At 51.6% G+C, this 14,144-nt stretch overlaps 1 long non-coding RNA gene across 1 annotated transcript; it reads right to left on the bottom strand.

The window, feature by feature from the left end:
* Positions 1–7,054: 7,054 nt before the first annotated feature.
* LOC142871856 (uncharacterized) lies at positions 7,055–9,411 on the bottom strand. The gene is made up of 4 exons (XR_012920024.1): positions 9,112–9,411; positions 8,841–8,987; positions 8,395–8,484; positions 7,055–7,502 (listed from the first exon to the last, which is right to left on the bottom strand). It is a non-coding gene; the product is annotated as an uncharacterized LOC142871856 (long non-coding RNA).
* Between the last annotated feature and the right edge of the window lie 4,733 nt (positions 9,412–14,144).

Below are 14,144 nucleotides of genomic sequence, written 5' to 3'. Positions count from 1 at the left end.
ATGCCTCTGTAGGCCGCGGGCTGCTTCTTGCTGGCTCCCACCAGGAGCTGTGAGTCCACACCTGGCTGACCTCACACACCAACCATGTTGCCAGGATCCAGGGAGCTCAGGGTCTTCTTGCTCTCCATTCTAAAGGCAAGGAGACATTTGAAGGGGACCCTCAGGTATTTTGAAATGTGCAAGACATTCTCATTGTCTCTTGCACCCTGCTGTGCAACAGATGTCAGGGCTTCTTCCTCCTGTCTGTCTGAAACTCTGTGCCCTGTGAGCAACTACGCATGCCCTCCCTCTGCCACCCCCAGCCTCTCCTCTCCATCAAACTACTCTGCTTCTATGAGGTCAGCTTTGCAGATTCAATAGGGAAGTGACATCATGCTGCATTTGCCTTTCTGAGGTGATAGGTATGTAATTAGTTTTATGTCACATTACACATAGTGCACATATATAAACTTCACATCGTACCCCAACTATGACTTGTCTATTAAAAATAATATCAGCAAAACCATAATAAATAAGATGCAGGAAATGCAGGAAGCGTGGCTGGACCACCCCACATACTTGCAGGCGCATGTGTGGAATGTGCACCGCACTCTCCAACAGCCCTCCAATGGTCTGAGGGACAGTGAACTGGCCCCCTGTTTAAAAGTTTGAGGATCCCTGACTTGGTGCTTCAGCTGTCCACCTTCTCTGGCTCCACCCTGTTCAGCCAGATCTTTCGGGCTGGCAGGACACAGCACATTCTTAACATAAACTCGGCAAATCTCCTGGCGAGCCCCTTAGGCACAGGCCGTCTTCAGAGGGAGAGGTTGAAGTCTTCCCATCTAGCTGCCCAGCCTGGAGACAGTTGGCTTCCCTGGATGTTTCCTGGGGGCAGGTGTCTCCTCCTTGCTCTTCCCCACGGCTGCTGGTTCTGTGGGTGGACAGGGGGCTATGGGGCCATGCTGGGGGGGGGGGGATGCTGGCAGGCTGGGTAGTGGACTGGCAGGCACTGTGGCTTTCCTGGTCTCCTCCGGTGTCACCTGCCCCTTGATACAAACGTCCCTCATAATTTCAGGTAAGGTGGGCCTCTTCTGGGGGTCAATGGTCAGGAACTCCTTCAAAAATGTTTTCATTTCTTCAGAAAAGAAAGCAGGTGTCTTATACCTTCCATGGGTGATGTTACTTTTCAGTTTCTCCCGGTTGTCACCATGAAATGGTAGGGGTGCACCTGGGTGTCATGGTGACTCCCAGGCTCCACACATCCACCTACGGTCCCGTGTATTCTTCACCAAGGAAGATTTCTGGGGCACAAAAAGAAGGAGTTCCACGGAAGGTTTCCAGCTTCTTCCCCTCATTAAATGGGGCAAAGCTGAAGTCCGCTAGTTTGATGTTCTCATTCTCATCTCATACTAACTGTATGAACTACATTAAAAATACTAATAAATAATGTTAAACAGGATAATAATAATCCTGTTATCCAACAATATACTAACATTATAAAAAACAATCCTAAGTACACGATCCTAACACTAATAAAAGATAATATTAACTACTCTATGCTAAGACTACTAACAAACAAAACTAACTATAGTATGATAACAAAACCAACTAACAAAACTAACTATAGAATGGTAACAAAACTAACAAACTACTATCCTACACTAACACAACTAACAAACAATACTAACCATACTAACTACGCTAACAATGCTAATTAACAAGGAAACAGCAGTCTCACTGTAGTCAAACTCCACAGGTCACCAAAATGCAGCTTCCTGGGCAATATGGTCTGAAATCCTAAGCCCAGCCAGGGGCTTACACAGGTGTTGGTAAGTTGGTCACAATGGTTCTTTATGAGGTCAGAGCAGGAAATGGGCCAATCAGGGCTGGATAGAACCCACAGTGGCTTTTTCCCTTTTTGGTCACACCACATTTTTCTCTTTAAAGAAAACAAGTGTTCCTTTCATGATATGAACACTTAAGAAAATAGGCATAGAAGGGACATACCTAAAAATGATACAAACCATATATGACAGACCCATAGCCAACATCATACTTAATGGGGAAAAATTGAAATCATCTCCACTTAGAACTGGAACCAGACAAGGCTGCCCACTATCTCCACTTCTGTTCAATATAGTGCTGGAAGTCTTGGCTACAGCAATCAGACAGGAAAATGGAATTAAAGGTATCCAAATAGGGGCAGAAGAGATCAAACTTTCACTGTTTGCTGATGATATGATATTATATCTAGAAAACCCCAAAGATTCAACCAAGAAACTCCTGGAACTGATCAATGAATTTAGTAAAGTCTCAGGATACAAAATCAATACATAGAAATCAGAGGCATTCATACACGCCAACAATAATTTAATTGAGAACCAAATCAGAGACTCAATTCCCTTCACAATAGCAACAAAGAAATTAAAGTACCTAGGAATATACTTAACCAAGGACGTAAAAGACCTCTACAGGGAGAACTATGAAACACTGAGGAAGGAAATAGCAGAGTATGTAAACAGATGGAAATCCATACCATGCTCATGGATTGGCAGACTCAACATCATCAAAATGTCTATACTACCCAAACTGATCTACAGATTCAATGCAATACCTATTAAAATCCCATCAGCATTCTTCACAGATATAGAAAAAAATAATTTTACGCTTCGTATGGACCAAAGAAGACCCTGAATATCAATAGCAATTCTAGGCAACAAAAACAAAATGGGAGGTATTAATATGCAAGATATCAAACATACTACAAAGCTGTAGTAATTAAATCAATATGGTATTGGCACAAAAATAGGAATATTGACCAGTGGAACAGATGTGAGAATGCTGATATAAAACCATCCTCATATAGCCATCTAATCTTTGACAAAGCAGACAAAAACATACACTGCGGAAAAGAATCCCTTTTCAATAAATGGTGCTGGGAAAACTGGATAGCCACCTGTAGAAGGCTAAAACAGGACCCACACCTTTCACCTCTCACAAAAATCAACTCACACTGGATAACAGACTTAAACCTAAGGTATGAAACTACTAGAATTCTAGAGGAAAAAGTGGGAAACACTCTCCTAGACATCGGCCTGGGCAAAGAGTTTATGAAGAAGTCCCCAAGGGCAATCACAGCAGCAACAAAAATAAATAAATGGGACATGATCAAACTAAAAAGCTTCTGCACAGCCAAAGAAATAGTCATGAAAGTAAACAGACAACCTACAGAATCAGAGAAAATTTTTGCATCCTACTCATCTGATAAGAGACTGATAACTAGAATATACTTAGAACTCACGAAAATCAAGAAGAAAAAATCAAATAACCCTATTAAAAAGTGGGCAAAGGACTTGAACAGAAACTTTTCTATAGAAGACAGAAGAATGGCCAACAAACATATGAAAAAATGCTCAACATCTCTAATCATCAGGAAAATGCAAATCAAAACCACAATGAGATATCACTTAACTCCAGTGAGAATGGCCTTTATCAAAAAGTCTCCAAACAATAAATGCTGGCGTGGATGCGGAGAGAGAGGAACACTCCTACACTGCTGGTGGGACTGCAAACTAGTTCAACCTCTGTGGAAAGCAATATGGAGATACCTTAAAGCGATACAAGTGAATCTACCATTTGATCCAGCAATCCCATTGCTGGGCATCTACCCAAAAGATCCAATGACACTCTACAAAAAAGATACCCACATTCGAATGTTTATAGCAGCACAATTCATAATTGCAAGGCTGTGGAAACAGCTCAAGTGCCCATCAATCCAAGAATGGATTAATAAAATGTGGTATATGCATACCATGGAGTACTATTCAGCTCTAAGAAACAACGGTGATATAGCACATCTTATATTTTCCTGATTAGAGCTGGAACCCATACTATTAAGTGAAGTTTCCCAAGAATGGAAAAACAAGCACCACATATACTCACCAGCAAACTGGTATTAACTGAACAGCACCTAAGTGGACACATAGGTACTACAGTAATAGGGTATTGGGCAAGTGGGAGGGGGGCAGGTATATACATACATAATGAGTGAGATGTGCACCATCTGGGGGGTGGTCATGCTGGAGACTCAGACTTGTGGGGGAAGGAGGGAATGGGCATTTATTGAAACCTTAAAATGTGTACCCCCATAATATGCCGAAATAAAAAAAAAAGAAAACAAGTGTTTTTCATTCACATGGTTATAGAGATTGATGTGTAGTTTATTAGAAATTTAAACCTGTGCAATGCTTCAGGGACCTTTCCATTTATAGTTTGAAAATCTGTAATAACTTTAGGCTTTCAAAGACCTCATATTGTCTATACTTGAAGTACTCAATTTCTTTTTCTTTAAATTCTGATTGGTGCCAGGGTGATGCTACGACATAGCTGACATGATCCTCCTGTAAGTGACATTCCTGGTGCAGGGAGAAGCATGTCCGGGCCAGCTCTGCACCTCAGGCCCCAGCCAGCCTGGCCCGGAATGAGGGAGAAGAAGTGGCAGACACCACAACCCAGCGCTGGGCTGCGGGTGGAGCCAGGGCTGAGGCGGGATGGCCGCGACCCAGGTGCAGCGGGAGGTTCCATGAAGACACGGACTGGAACTGTTCTGGTTCCTGTCCTGGCCTCCTTGCCCTGAGTCAGGTGAGCTCTGCTGAGCAGGGCCTGGGCGCCTGGCACACCTGGAACCTGGGTGCCAGATTGGAGTCCCTTCCAATGCCACACTAGCGCGTTGGTGTCCTTGCTGGCCCTCGGTTTCTCTTGGTCCAGAGGGATAACACCATAGCCCTCCTGGGGCAGAGTAGGGCAGCGGGACCACCAACTGAGGGCCCACTATGTGCCAGGCCCTGAGCTGGGGCCCAGCGCTGAGTGTGCCCACAGGACGCATCTCCTGGACACTGACCACAGCCCACGGGGCGGCCTCAGCTCCACCGTGCTGGTCTCCCGGCCTCGCAGCAGTTACGCTCCGGCCCACGGAACAGCTCTTGACTCTTTACTAAGGACACTTTGGCCACCTCTCACTTGCTCCTCGCAGGCAGGGCCGGGCCCCATCCTCCCCATTTCACGACAGGAGGCTTGGAGGGAGCAGCCTCCACCCCCGCAGGCAGAACAGCAGGAACAGCAGAGGAGGACTCCGACCCGACCCGACCCGGGGTTTGCACTCTGAACTCTGCATCCTTTCTGATGGCTGTAGGTGGTGCTGAGAACATCATGACCCCGCTCAGGAACGCCAACCCCTCCTGGTGGCCACTTGGAGCCACAGAGGCCAGTGCCCTGGTGTGGATTCCTGGGCTGGGCTCTCAACAACCTCTGCTCCTCGGGACAGGTGGCCGCTGTGAGCTGAACGCGCAGCAGACCCGAGATGTCCATGAGGAAAAGACTGTCTGCAAGGCACTTGCAAATCCTGGCAAACTTACCCAGAGCAGCATGGAAGCCTGGCTCCTTGGTGAAAACACGTGAGTGCTGGGTATTCGGCAACGGCTTACTGGAACTTCTGCTGTCAGCCCAGGAGGGACTCTGGGTACAAGGCCTGGATGACTCTCTTGTGGGCCAGGGAACACTCACCTAGAGAGGAGGAGGGAGTGAAAGGATGGGGCCAGGCCTACTGGCCACCATGCCCAGTCTGACAATACCCAAAATCCCAGAATGAGAGCAGTCCGAAAAAGCCACCAGAGCCCACATGCCTTCCACGCAGGGCCCCAGGACTGCCTGGAGCTTGGAGATGGAGCCTCAGTTGATAAATGCCAAGGATAAACCACACAGAGGAGGGGTCATTCTGAATCATGGGGAGTTTCAGATCCGAATTTCAGCATTTGTTCTAGAACATGCTTCCACGGTCACGGCAGACAGGCCAGTCCACTAGTGCGTGTCTCCTGTCCCTGTCGGCAGGGGACGAAGGCACACTGACTGCACATTAGGAGGGCACCGGTTCTTCACCAGTACACTGGGTGTCACTCGGCAACAGCAGAGTGCTGTCCCCTCGCACTGAGGCAGGAAAGGAGAGGCTACCATGAAACGATAAAGCTGTCCCATGCATCAGAACAACAACAGTGGCATTGAATTCTATCAGGTAAGTGGTTTTAGAGAAACAGCCTGTATTGGCTTATTTATTTCTGGCGACTGCCGTCCAGGGCTGTCACGGGCAGGGGTTGGGATCGAATGTGCTATGCACGACTTGGGAGAGCAATTATAAAAATCAAAATCAGCAACTAGTCCTGCTAAGTCATTAGTTTCTGGGATTAATGGTGGTAAATTGTGGCTTTCTTTGCTCTGGTGCCCTAGGACTGAAATTGCATTTCCAGTTCAGAAACAAGCCATTTCAGGAGCTGGGCTCTTTTGAGGATTCCTTTCCCTGGCTGGGCTTGTGGAGGAAACAGTTTTTCTAAAAGGCTGAAAGGTGTGGAGGAAGTGGGTTATTTTCTCTCTGGAGTTGGTGTGAGTTTGAGCCAGAAAAGCTGATAAAAGCCCCTAAGAAGGGCACAAGAAGCCACCTCCCTGCTCCCTGGAACCTCACAAGGTTCTCTAAAGACCACCTGAGCCCCCTCATTCTGTACGTAACAGGTTAGCGCTTCTGTCTCCCACAGCGACAGTGACTTTGGAGCCTGTGGCCTCCTGGAAGCTGGTCTGGATGGGGCGGACTTGAGGGGCCATGGTCCTCTGAGGGACACCGACCACTACGTGGGGAGAAGTAAAGGCAGCTGATTGAGCGCCCACTGCGTGCCAGGGCACAGCGTTACCCATTTCACAGGTGAAAACACTGAGGCTCAAGGCCCAAATGCCTTGCTGGAACGTGGCAGAGCTGGGTTCGAGCCCAGGTGGATCAGACTTCCCTGCCCAGGGTTCTCACAATGAACGAGGTGCTTCTCCCAGCAGAGGACCAGAAAGCTAAACTCATTTATCCGGCTCGGTGGGCTGAGGATTTTGGCTTCTGTGGCAGCCACTATCTCTTCTTTGTTCATAAATTTGGTTAATTAATCTTGCAGCAAAGAGAGAAGGATCCATTTTGCTTTACTGTCATTTGATCAGAACGAGTCCACATGACCAAAATGTGAGCTCGCACAGGTAGTGAAGGCCCCCAGTCGTGAGGGGGACTCTGCAGCCAGGCGCCGGAGGGCAGCCTGCAGCGCCCCAGGGACTGGGCTCCTGCGCTCTGGTGGACAGGCACGCCGCGGGGCCCTAGGAGGGGGAACAGGGCTGCGCTGGTGTCCCCACCCGCCCGCACACGGACTTGCTGCTGCGTCCTCTCTTCTGAGGCGCCTGGCAGTAGGTTGTCCCTGGTTGTAGGAGACGGCTGCTGGGCGCCTTCCTTCGTCGCGTGCCCTACGGGTTCGTCCGGCCTCCCGCTGCCGCCGCCTCTAACGCTGCTGCAGCCGCTTTGCCTCAACTACCCAAATCTGCTCAGCTGCTTTCCAGAGATCAGGTGACAGGGCTGGAGAAGCAGGCTGGGTGCGTGGGAGCTGGCGCTGGGAGGGCTGCTGTGGCCTAGGCTGCAGCCGCTGCCACCGGCAACTCCTGACGTCCAGTGGCTGCCAAAAAGAGAGAAGACGGGAGGAGGAGGAGGGAAGCGAAGGACAAGGAAGAGTTTTGAGGTTGGAGAGGCCCTTCTCTCGGTTTGGGATCAGGAGGTGCGGGCACCGGGAGCACTAAGGAGGCGGCTTGGAAAGAGAAGAGAGTTAGAGTGAGTTGTGTCCCTTGGAGTGAATTGTGTCCCTTGAAATGTTAGGCGGGGAAAGAATTCCTCCTCCTCTTCCCTCATCCCGACCTGCAGAGCCAGAGAAAGAGGGGTGGGGGAAGAAAGTGCCTTGGGCAGTCGGAAAGTAAAGAGAGGATACGGAGATTCCAGCTGGATAGGGTCAGGCACCCAGCGCAAGCAAGGGACCGAGCAGTGGGTGGCACTGAGCCTCCTGGGGTGGAGGGAGCAGGCGGCAGCAGCACTGGACAGTCGGAGGGGGATGGGCCACTGGCTCCTGCGTCCTGCACCAAGCCCGCCTGCCGGGGTGGAGGTGTTCTAGTTCCTGCCCCAGGATTCAAGTGGTTCAAGCGGTCCCAGCTTGGGGAAGAGGGGCGCCCGGGGTAGGGGAAGTGCCCACTTCTAATTCTGGGCGGATAACGGGGAGGGGGCTGCGCAGGAAGAAAAGGAGGAGGAAGAGGGAGGCCAGGTGGACCGCCTGGCCAAGGCCCAGAGGTAGCTTCGAAATAGGACTGCCTATGTGAAGGAGGCGATGGCGCCGGATGCCACCCAGAGCCCGGCTCACGTGCTCCCGCCCAGCGGCGGGGTTAAAGGGATAGGCGGCGGATGCCGGTCGACTCAACTGGGGCCTCGCCCCACCCTCCGCCCGAGGTCTCCCTGGGCAGTTGTCCTGGAAAGGTGTGGAAACGTGACTATTCCACAGCCACGTCTCCAGGATAGGCCTTTACCTGCATCTCCACGGCGCGGAGCCAGCACGTCCCAGGAAGGCTCTAGCTGCACCCGCGGCCGCGTTCTAGCTCTCTGGGAGTGGGAAGGGGCTGCAGAGGAGTAGGGACGGCCCTGACAGCCCCGCTCGGTCTCGGAACGCGCTCCCCACAGCCCGGGCGAGCGCGCACGCACACACAGACACCTGCTCGCAGATACGCACGCGTGTAAACACATGCACACTTACTGGCACAAAGATACACGTGCACACTCGCGAACACGGATGCACTCGCAAACGCACGCACATTTACCACACACACAGGCACGTGCAGTGTGCACAAACACGCACACGGAGCGCGCCAGCTTCAGTGAGCTGTTCCCCAGGTTGCAGTGCTAGCGGTGTAAAAGGGATCTAGCAGGTTCCTAACCCCACAACTGCACCAACTGCCCGACTTTCCCTACAATTCACCTCGGCTGAGCCTTCTCCCTAAGAACCCCCTTTCTGCCGAGTCCTGATGTTACGGCCTGGACTGCTCCTGGGTTACGTGAACACCGTAATGGACACAGTCCCTTCTTCAAAGGCGCAGTACATTTGAAAATGAACCTCTTTTCATCCCTGCGTAACATAAAACTCTGAAAAGTTAGGATCAGGTGTTCACACATGGCAACCAAAATCATTCTGGACTAATTCCAAAACAAAGACTTTCCCCTGGGGATGAATTTTTTCCCAGGACACATACCGCGTGGAATGAACACGCTCCTCGGCAGCCCCAGGCGGGCAGTCGGGCGCCGCGGCCCCGCTGCGCGCGGAGGGCGCGTCAATCACCGCTCGGTGCACAGGCGCGGGGCCCCAGGCTTTCTCCCGGGTCTGGGGCCGTTAGCGGCGGTGGCGAGGGAGCGCCCCACGCCTCGGGCTGGCCCCCCGGACTGGGGAGGGAGGGGTCTGACGGCCTGGGCGTGGCATCGCGGTGAGCTTGGGGCTGCGCTCACTTGGGACCTATTTGCGAAGGGGCGGGGCGAATCAGGGTGGAAAAAGGTCAGACACTGAAGGGGCGGAGCCAGCATCTGATTGACATCCCAGAGGCCAATGAGAGAAGAAACGGCTGCTCACGGAACGCGCCGCCTACGGTTAAAAAGTCACCGGCTCCTTGGAGTTCATTGTAACGGGTTTTACCTGTCAGTTCTTAATCTGGCTCGGCTCAGCCAAGCGCTTTCAAAACTTACCTTCTCTGGCGATTTCCACACCGTTTTGGGGACACCATCACCCATCTTGTCTAGAGCACTTTGGTGAGCGCTGTTACCCATGTCAATCTTACAGATGCGGCAACTCAGGCTTCCAGACGCTAACCTAAGCAAGCACCCAGCTGGGGTCCCGTCTAGGCACTCTGACCCTACAGCCCACCCTGTTAAGGGTCTGCAGTTCTACTCGCCCTTAGAACTGGGAATCGGGGCGGAGCAGGGGCCCGTAAAGAGGACTGGGGTGAATGTGGTGGGCCAGATTGTTGGCGGAAGTGTCATAGGAGTGGACAGAGGTGCTAATAAATAGCTGGTTGTGTCCTACACAGAGCGAGAGCTCAGAGGATGGAGACGGGAGGGGAGACAGGACAGAGGAAGGTGAGAATGTGGCCGTTGTGAGCCAGGCTGTCCCTCGGCTGCAGGAGCCTGGCAGCACTGCAGTATGATGTGGCTTTGGGTTAAGAGCAGGTGCAGAAAAGCTGTTCTCTTGGGGCTGTGTGTTTTCCAGGTGTGAAGTTAAGCATTTTAGGAGCATAACAGTGTGTCAGTGGCAGCCTCTTCAAGTTGCCTCCTGAGTCCTTTTAACATGCCTCTAGGAATCTCCAAGAGCTTCCTTGCTTTCCACTGTAATATTTTGTGTCTTTTCCTTCCTTGGCCAGGAATCAACTGTTTTTTCAAGGAGCTGTGGTTCCTTTTTATGGAAAATGGTATGTAGAATCACAGTCTTTGCTTGCGTATTTCATCACAGTCTGGCATAAGAACATATTGCAGAGCTCCCACTGGAGTGCCTCCTGTCTTCAGGAAGGGTGTTTTTTGTTTGGTTGTTTTTAACTGTGTCGCGTCAGTATTCTCTGGAGTTGGAGTTGGTTGTGGATTTTTTCATCTGCTGCTATTCTTCATTTTCAGTTATAAGTTGCCTTTTGTTTACCTGCATCATTGTTAGATTAGTGGCTACAGATTGACATGGAGCAAGCGATGTGTATTTAGATCAGTGGTATTTAGATATTTAGGGCCTGTAATTTACCAGTGGTGGGACATTACACATTGTGTTGCAAATAGGATCAATCCATAACTATATTTCTCCAACAAACTTGTGCATAACTCACCACTGAATGTGTGAATACAGTTGTCACTTCTTGGCTGTTACCAAGTGTTTTTTCTACTGAAGAATGGGAAGAGGTGGGCAGGGGAACTGTGAGGTTTGTTGACCCATTGAAGTGAGCCATGGTCAATATCATTTGACAGTCGCTGCTTACACCTGGAAGAAAGAGGCGCTAGTGGAGAGATTTCTAGCACCCAGAGAAGGGGAAAATTGGGGGCTGGGAAAATGTGCCAGACCTACATAGAATGTGCTTCTAGGCCAAAGAAATCCTGCTCTCAGAATGATGGCCTTGATTCTGTGCAGAAGCCAGCCTCAAGGTTCCCTTTCTACCCTCTGGGATCCAGCTAATCGGGCCTCTCCTTTCATCTTCTTCCCCCTCGAGCTTCTATAGATGTGGCTGGATTCCCAGAAGGATCACGAGCAGGAACAGCCCATGTAATGTGCTACCTGTGTTCTTGGCTTTACTGTAAAAATGAATAACTTCCAAGTGAGTGGCTGCCTGCCCAGAGCGTGCACCCTGGTGCCCATCTTGTCACCCTCACTGCTACCTTTGTCCCCAACTTCATCATAACTGTCACCTGGCCTCGGCACTCAGCCTCACCCTCTGCCCCCTGGCCCCCTGCTCTGTGTCCTCCTGTGCATCCCATCTTGTTCTCTCCTTTCTTTCCCCTCCCTCTCCCCCACCCCCATGTCTTCCACTTGGTCTTTTTGTGAATCCGCCAGTTCAATTCCATTCCACACGCTCGGTCTCCATTCACCTCACCAAGCAGTTACTGGACAGTCACTTTGGCCAGGCACTGTGCTAATCAGCATAGTGGATATGTAGATGACCAGGACAGTCCCCTCAATGCCATGGTGAACACACAAACCAAGTGTGGTGGGGAGAATGTATGGAAACACAAATGATCACAAGTGGGGGAATCCGGGAAAGCTTCACAGAGGACGACACATTTGAGCTGGGCCTGAAGGACGAGTGGGTGTCAAGAGGCAGAGAAGGGGGGACAGTGTCAGGTCCTGCCCCCGCTGTGCTGGGGTATGTGCTTTCCAGCCACATGTCATCTGATTCCTTCCCTGTTCCCGCACATGGTCTCACTGCTCAGATCTCTGGCACATGTGTCCCCTCTTCCTCTTTTTCCCCTGTGACATCCCTCGGGTGGGACTCTTGTATTCCCCTGCCTTCCCTCTCTGTGACTGGCTGTGAAGATTTCCTTTGGGGACTGTCCTGTGCCATGGAAGACCCAGGCCTGGGCTCCCGAATGCTCTCCCTTGAGTACTCTGGGTGCTGATCCTTCATCATAGCCTGTCCCCCGGAAGCATTGGTTTCATGGTCCTGATGCTTCCTGAGCAATGTGCATCCCAAGTCCTGCCTCAGAGAGGTGGCACTAAGGACCCTAGCCCCAGCCCCGTCTCCCACTGCTCTGCCTCTGTGGCCTCTGACATCTGAGCCCCACATTGCACCTGAGCTCAGTGTGTCTGCCTCCCACCCCAAAGACTCTGGCTGTGGGGACAGTGTCCTCTGGGAGCTCAGCAGACAGCACAGGCCTAGGGCAAAGGGCATCTTGCTCCCGAGAGGGGTTCTCCCTCATCCCCTTCCCAGAAAGGGTGGTCCGGGCCATCTGAGGCAGGGTGCCCAGGTGAGCCCAGACTGACGGCCCATGTTGCAGGTGTTTGCAGAGTACTTCACCCAGATGCGGCTCAGCACCCTAGAGCTGGAGGCCATGGAGGGCCTGACCGACAGCAAGGCTGAGTTTTCTCTGGCTGCTGCCCAGCTGATGGGCACCGTCATGAAAGAGCGGGGCAGAGACATGAGTGGCACTATGGCAAGAGCTCTGCCCTGTAAATCAGGAGCCCTGAGCTCGCTCCGGGCTCTAGTACCAAACAGACTCTGGCAAGTCTCTTCTCCTCTATTGGTCTTAATTCACTCACCTATAAAATATAGGTGAGCTTGGACTAGATTTTCTGTGTGGTCCCACTGAGCTGTGACATTTGTAATCCTGAGCTCAAAACCACCTCCTGCGTTGGGTCTGGTTCCTCACTTAACATCACCATGCGCAGGGCTGTAGGCAGCTGGGGTGGCTAAAACCCAAGAGCATGGGAGGCATTGTTGGGGGCATTCACCTTGTTCCCCAGGGTGTCAGGGCTTAGGCTGTGGCTTGCACATCAACAAGCTCGTGGGGTGACTCTGACCTTTGAGTGTGTTGTCGTTCCTTTTTTTTTTAGTTTAACATGAAAGATTTGGCATAAAAATCTACATCTCCTGCTTCACTTAAAAAAATTTTAAATGTGGTCACCTAGGGCACTTGTCTGATTGGCCACTGTCCCTTTTATAGATAGGGCATGGGCCCCCTCAGACCATCTACTCTTGCTGAGTCCCTGACATCTGTTGCTCTCACTCACTTATGTGACCTGGCTGGCTCAGGACTGGACCTGGAAGGACACGCTGAGGGTGTCTGGAAGCACTGCACTGGAGTGGCCTTCCCAGGGCTCTGTGTTAAGGGCTTGAGGGCCAGGACAGAGCCTGAGGCACCCCACCTCCAATACCACTTGTCCCCGCAGTGCTGAGGGTTGAAATTGATTGAAAGTTGGTCCTGCTGGAAGGGAAACCCGTGAAGTGTCTGCAGGGCCCCTGCCTTCCCTCCTGGTGGGCTGGTACCTCCTGAGTAACCTGGGAACTCACCTACAAGCTTTGGGCTGTGGCAGGCATTTGCCACAGTGGCCTTGGTACCAGCTTGTAGAGTTTGTTCTGTGGCCCCTCTGGTCTGGCATCGCCTGCCCCAGAACTCTGCCTCGATAAGGGCGTCACTGGCAGGACTGCAACTAGGCCCCTTGAGTTTGGGAGTTGGTAGAGGAGGAGGGTGGGAAGGAAGCATGGAAGGGTTGTGCGGAGTCCTCCTGGCTCTGCCCTGTAGGTGGAGGAAATTGTGGAGGGCATCCTTGAATGGCTCAACTTGAATCTGGAGCCAACACAAAGGAGGAGACCCTGCAGGCCAGGTCCTCTCTGGCAAGCAGCAACACCTGCACTGTGGTCCCCATGCTGCTCAGCAAGCCCCTGCCCTGGGACAGGTACCTCCGCCCTGGCCCAGGGGCACATTCTGTAGCTCAGGAACCCCTGGTGCCCGGCCCCAAGCCCAGAGTAAAAGTCACTCTGCAAGAATACTGTCTCTTTCCCCCCTTCTCTTTGATCCCAAGCAAGCCTCCTCTCCATGTGCTCCGGCCAATTTCTCTTTGGTCTCACCCCCTCTGGTCCCTGAAAACCTGCTCTTCATGGGCCTGAGATCAGACTTGTTCTAGGAGTGTGATAAGCAGAGCCCATGACATTGCTGTCCCCAGGTTTTGCAGCTCCACTCTGGCCCTGTGGAAGGTATTTGGCATCCAGCGAGACACCAGACTCAATGCCCTGCAGCTGCTCCCAGACATCCTGGAAAAGACCCGCTC

Source organism: Microcebus murinus, chromosome 7, assembly GCF_040939455.1.
Source record: "Microcebus murinus isolate Inina chromosome 7, M.murinus_Inina_mat1.0, whole genome shotgun sequence".
Classification (NCBI taxonomy): Eukaryota; Metazoa; Chordata; class Mammalia; order Primates; family Cheirogaleidae; genus Microcebus; species Microcebus murinus.
Note: the sequence above shows the minus strand (reverse complement) of the source record. Positions and strands in the feature narration are given on the sequence as shown.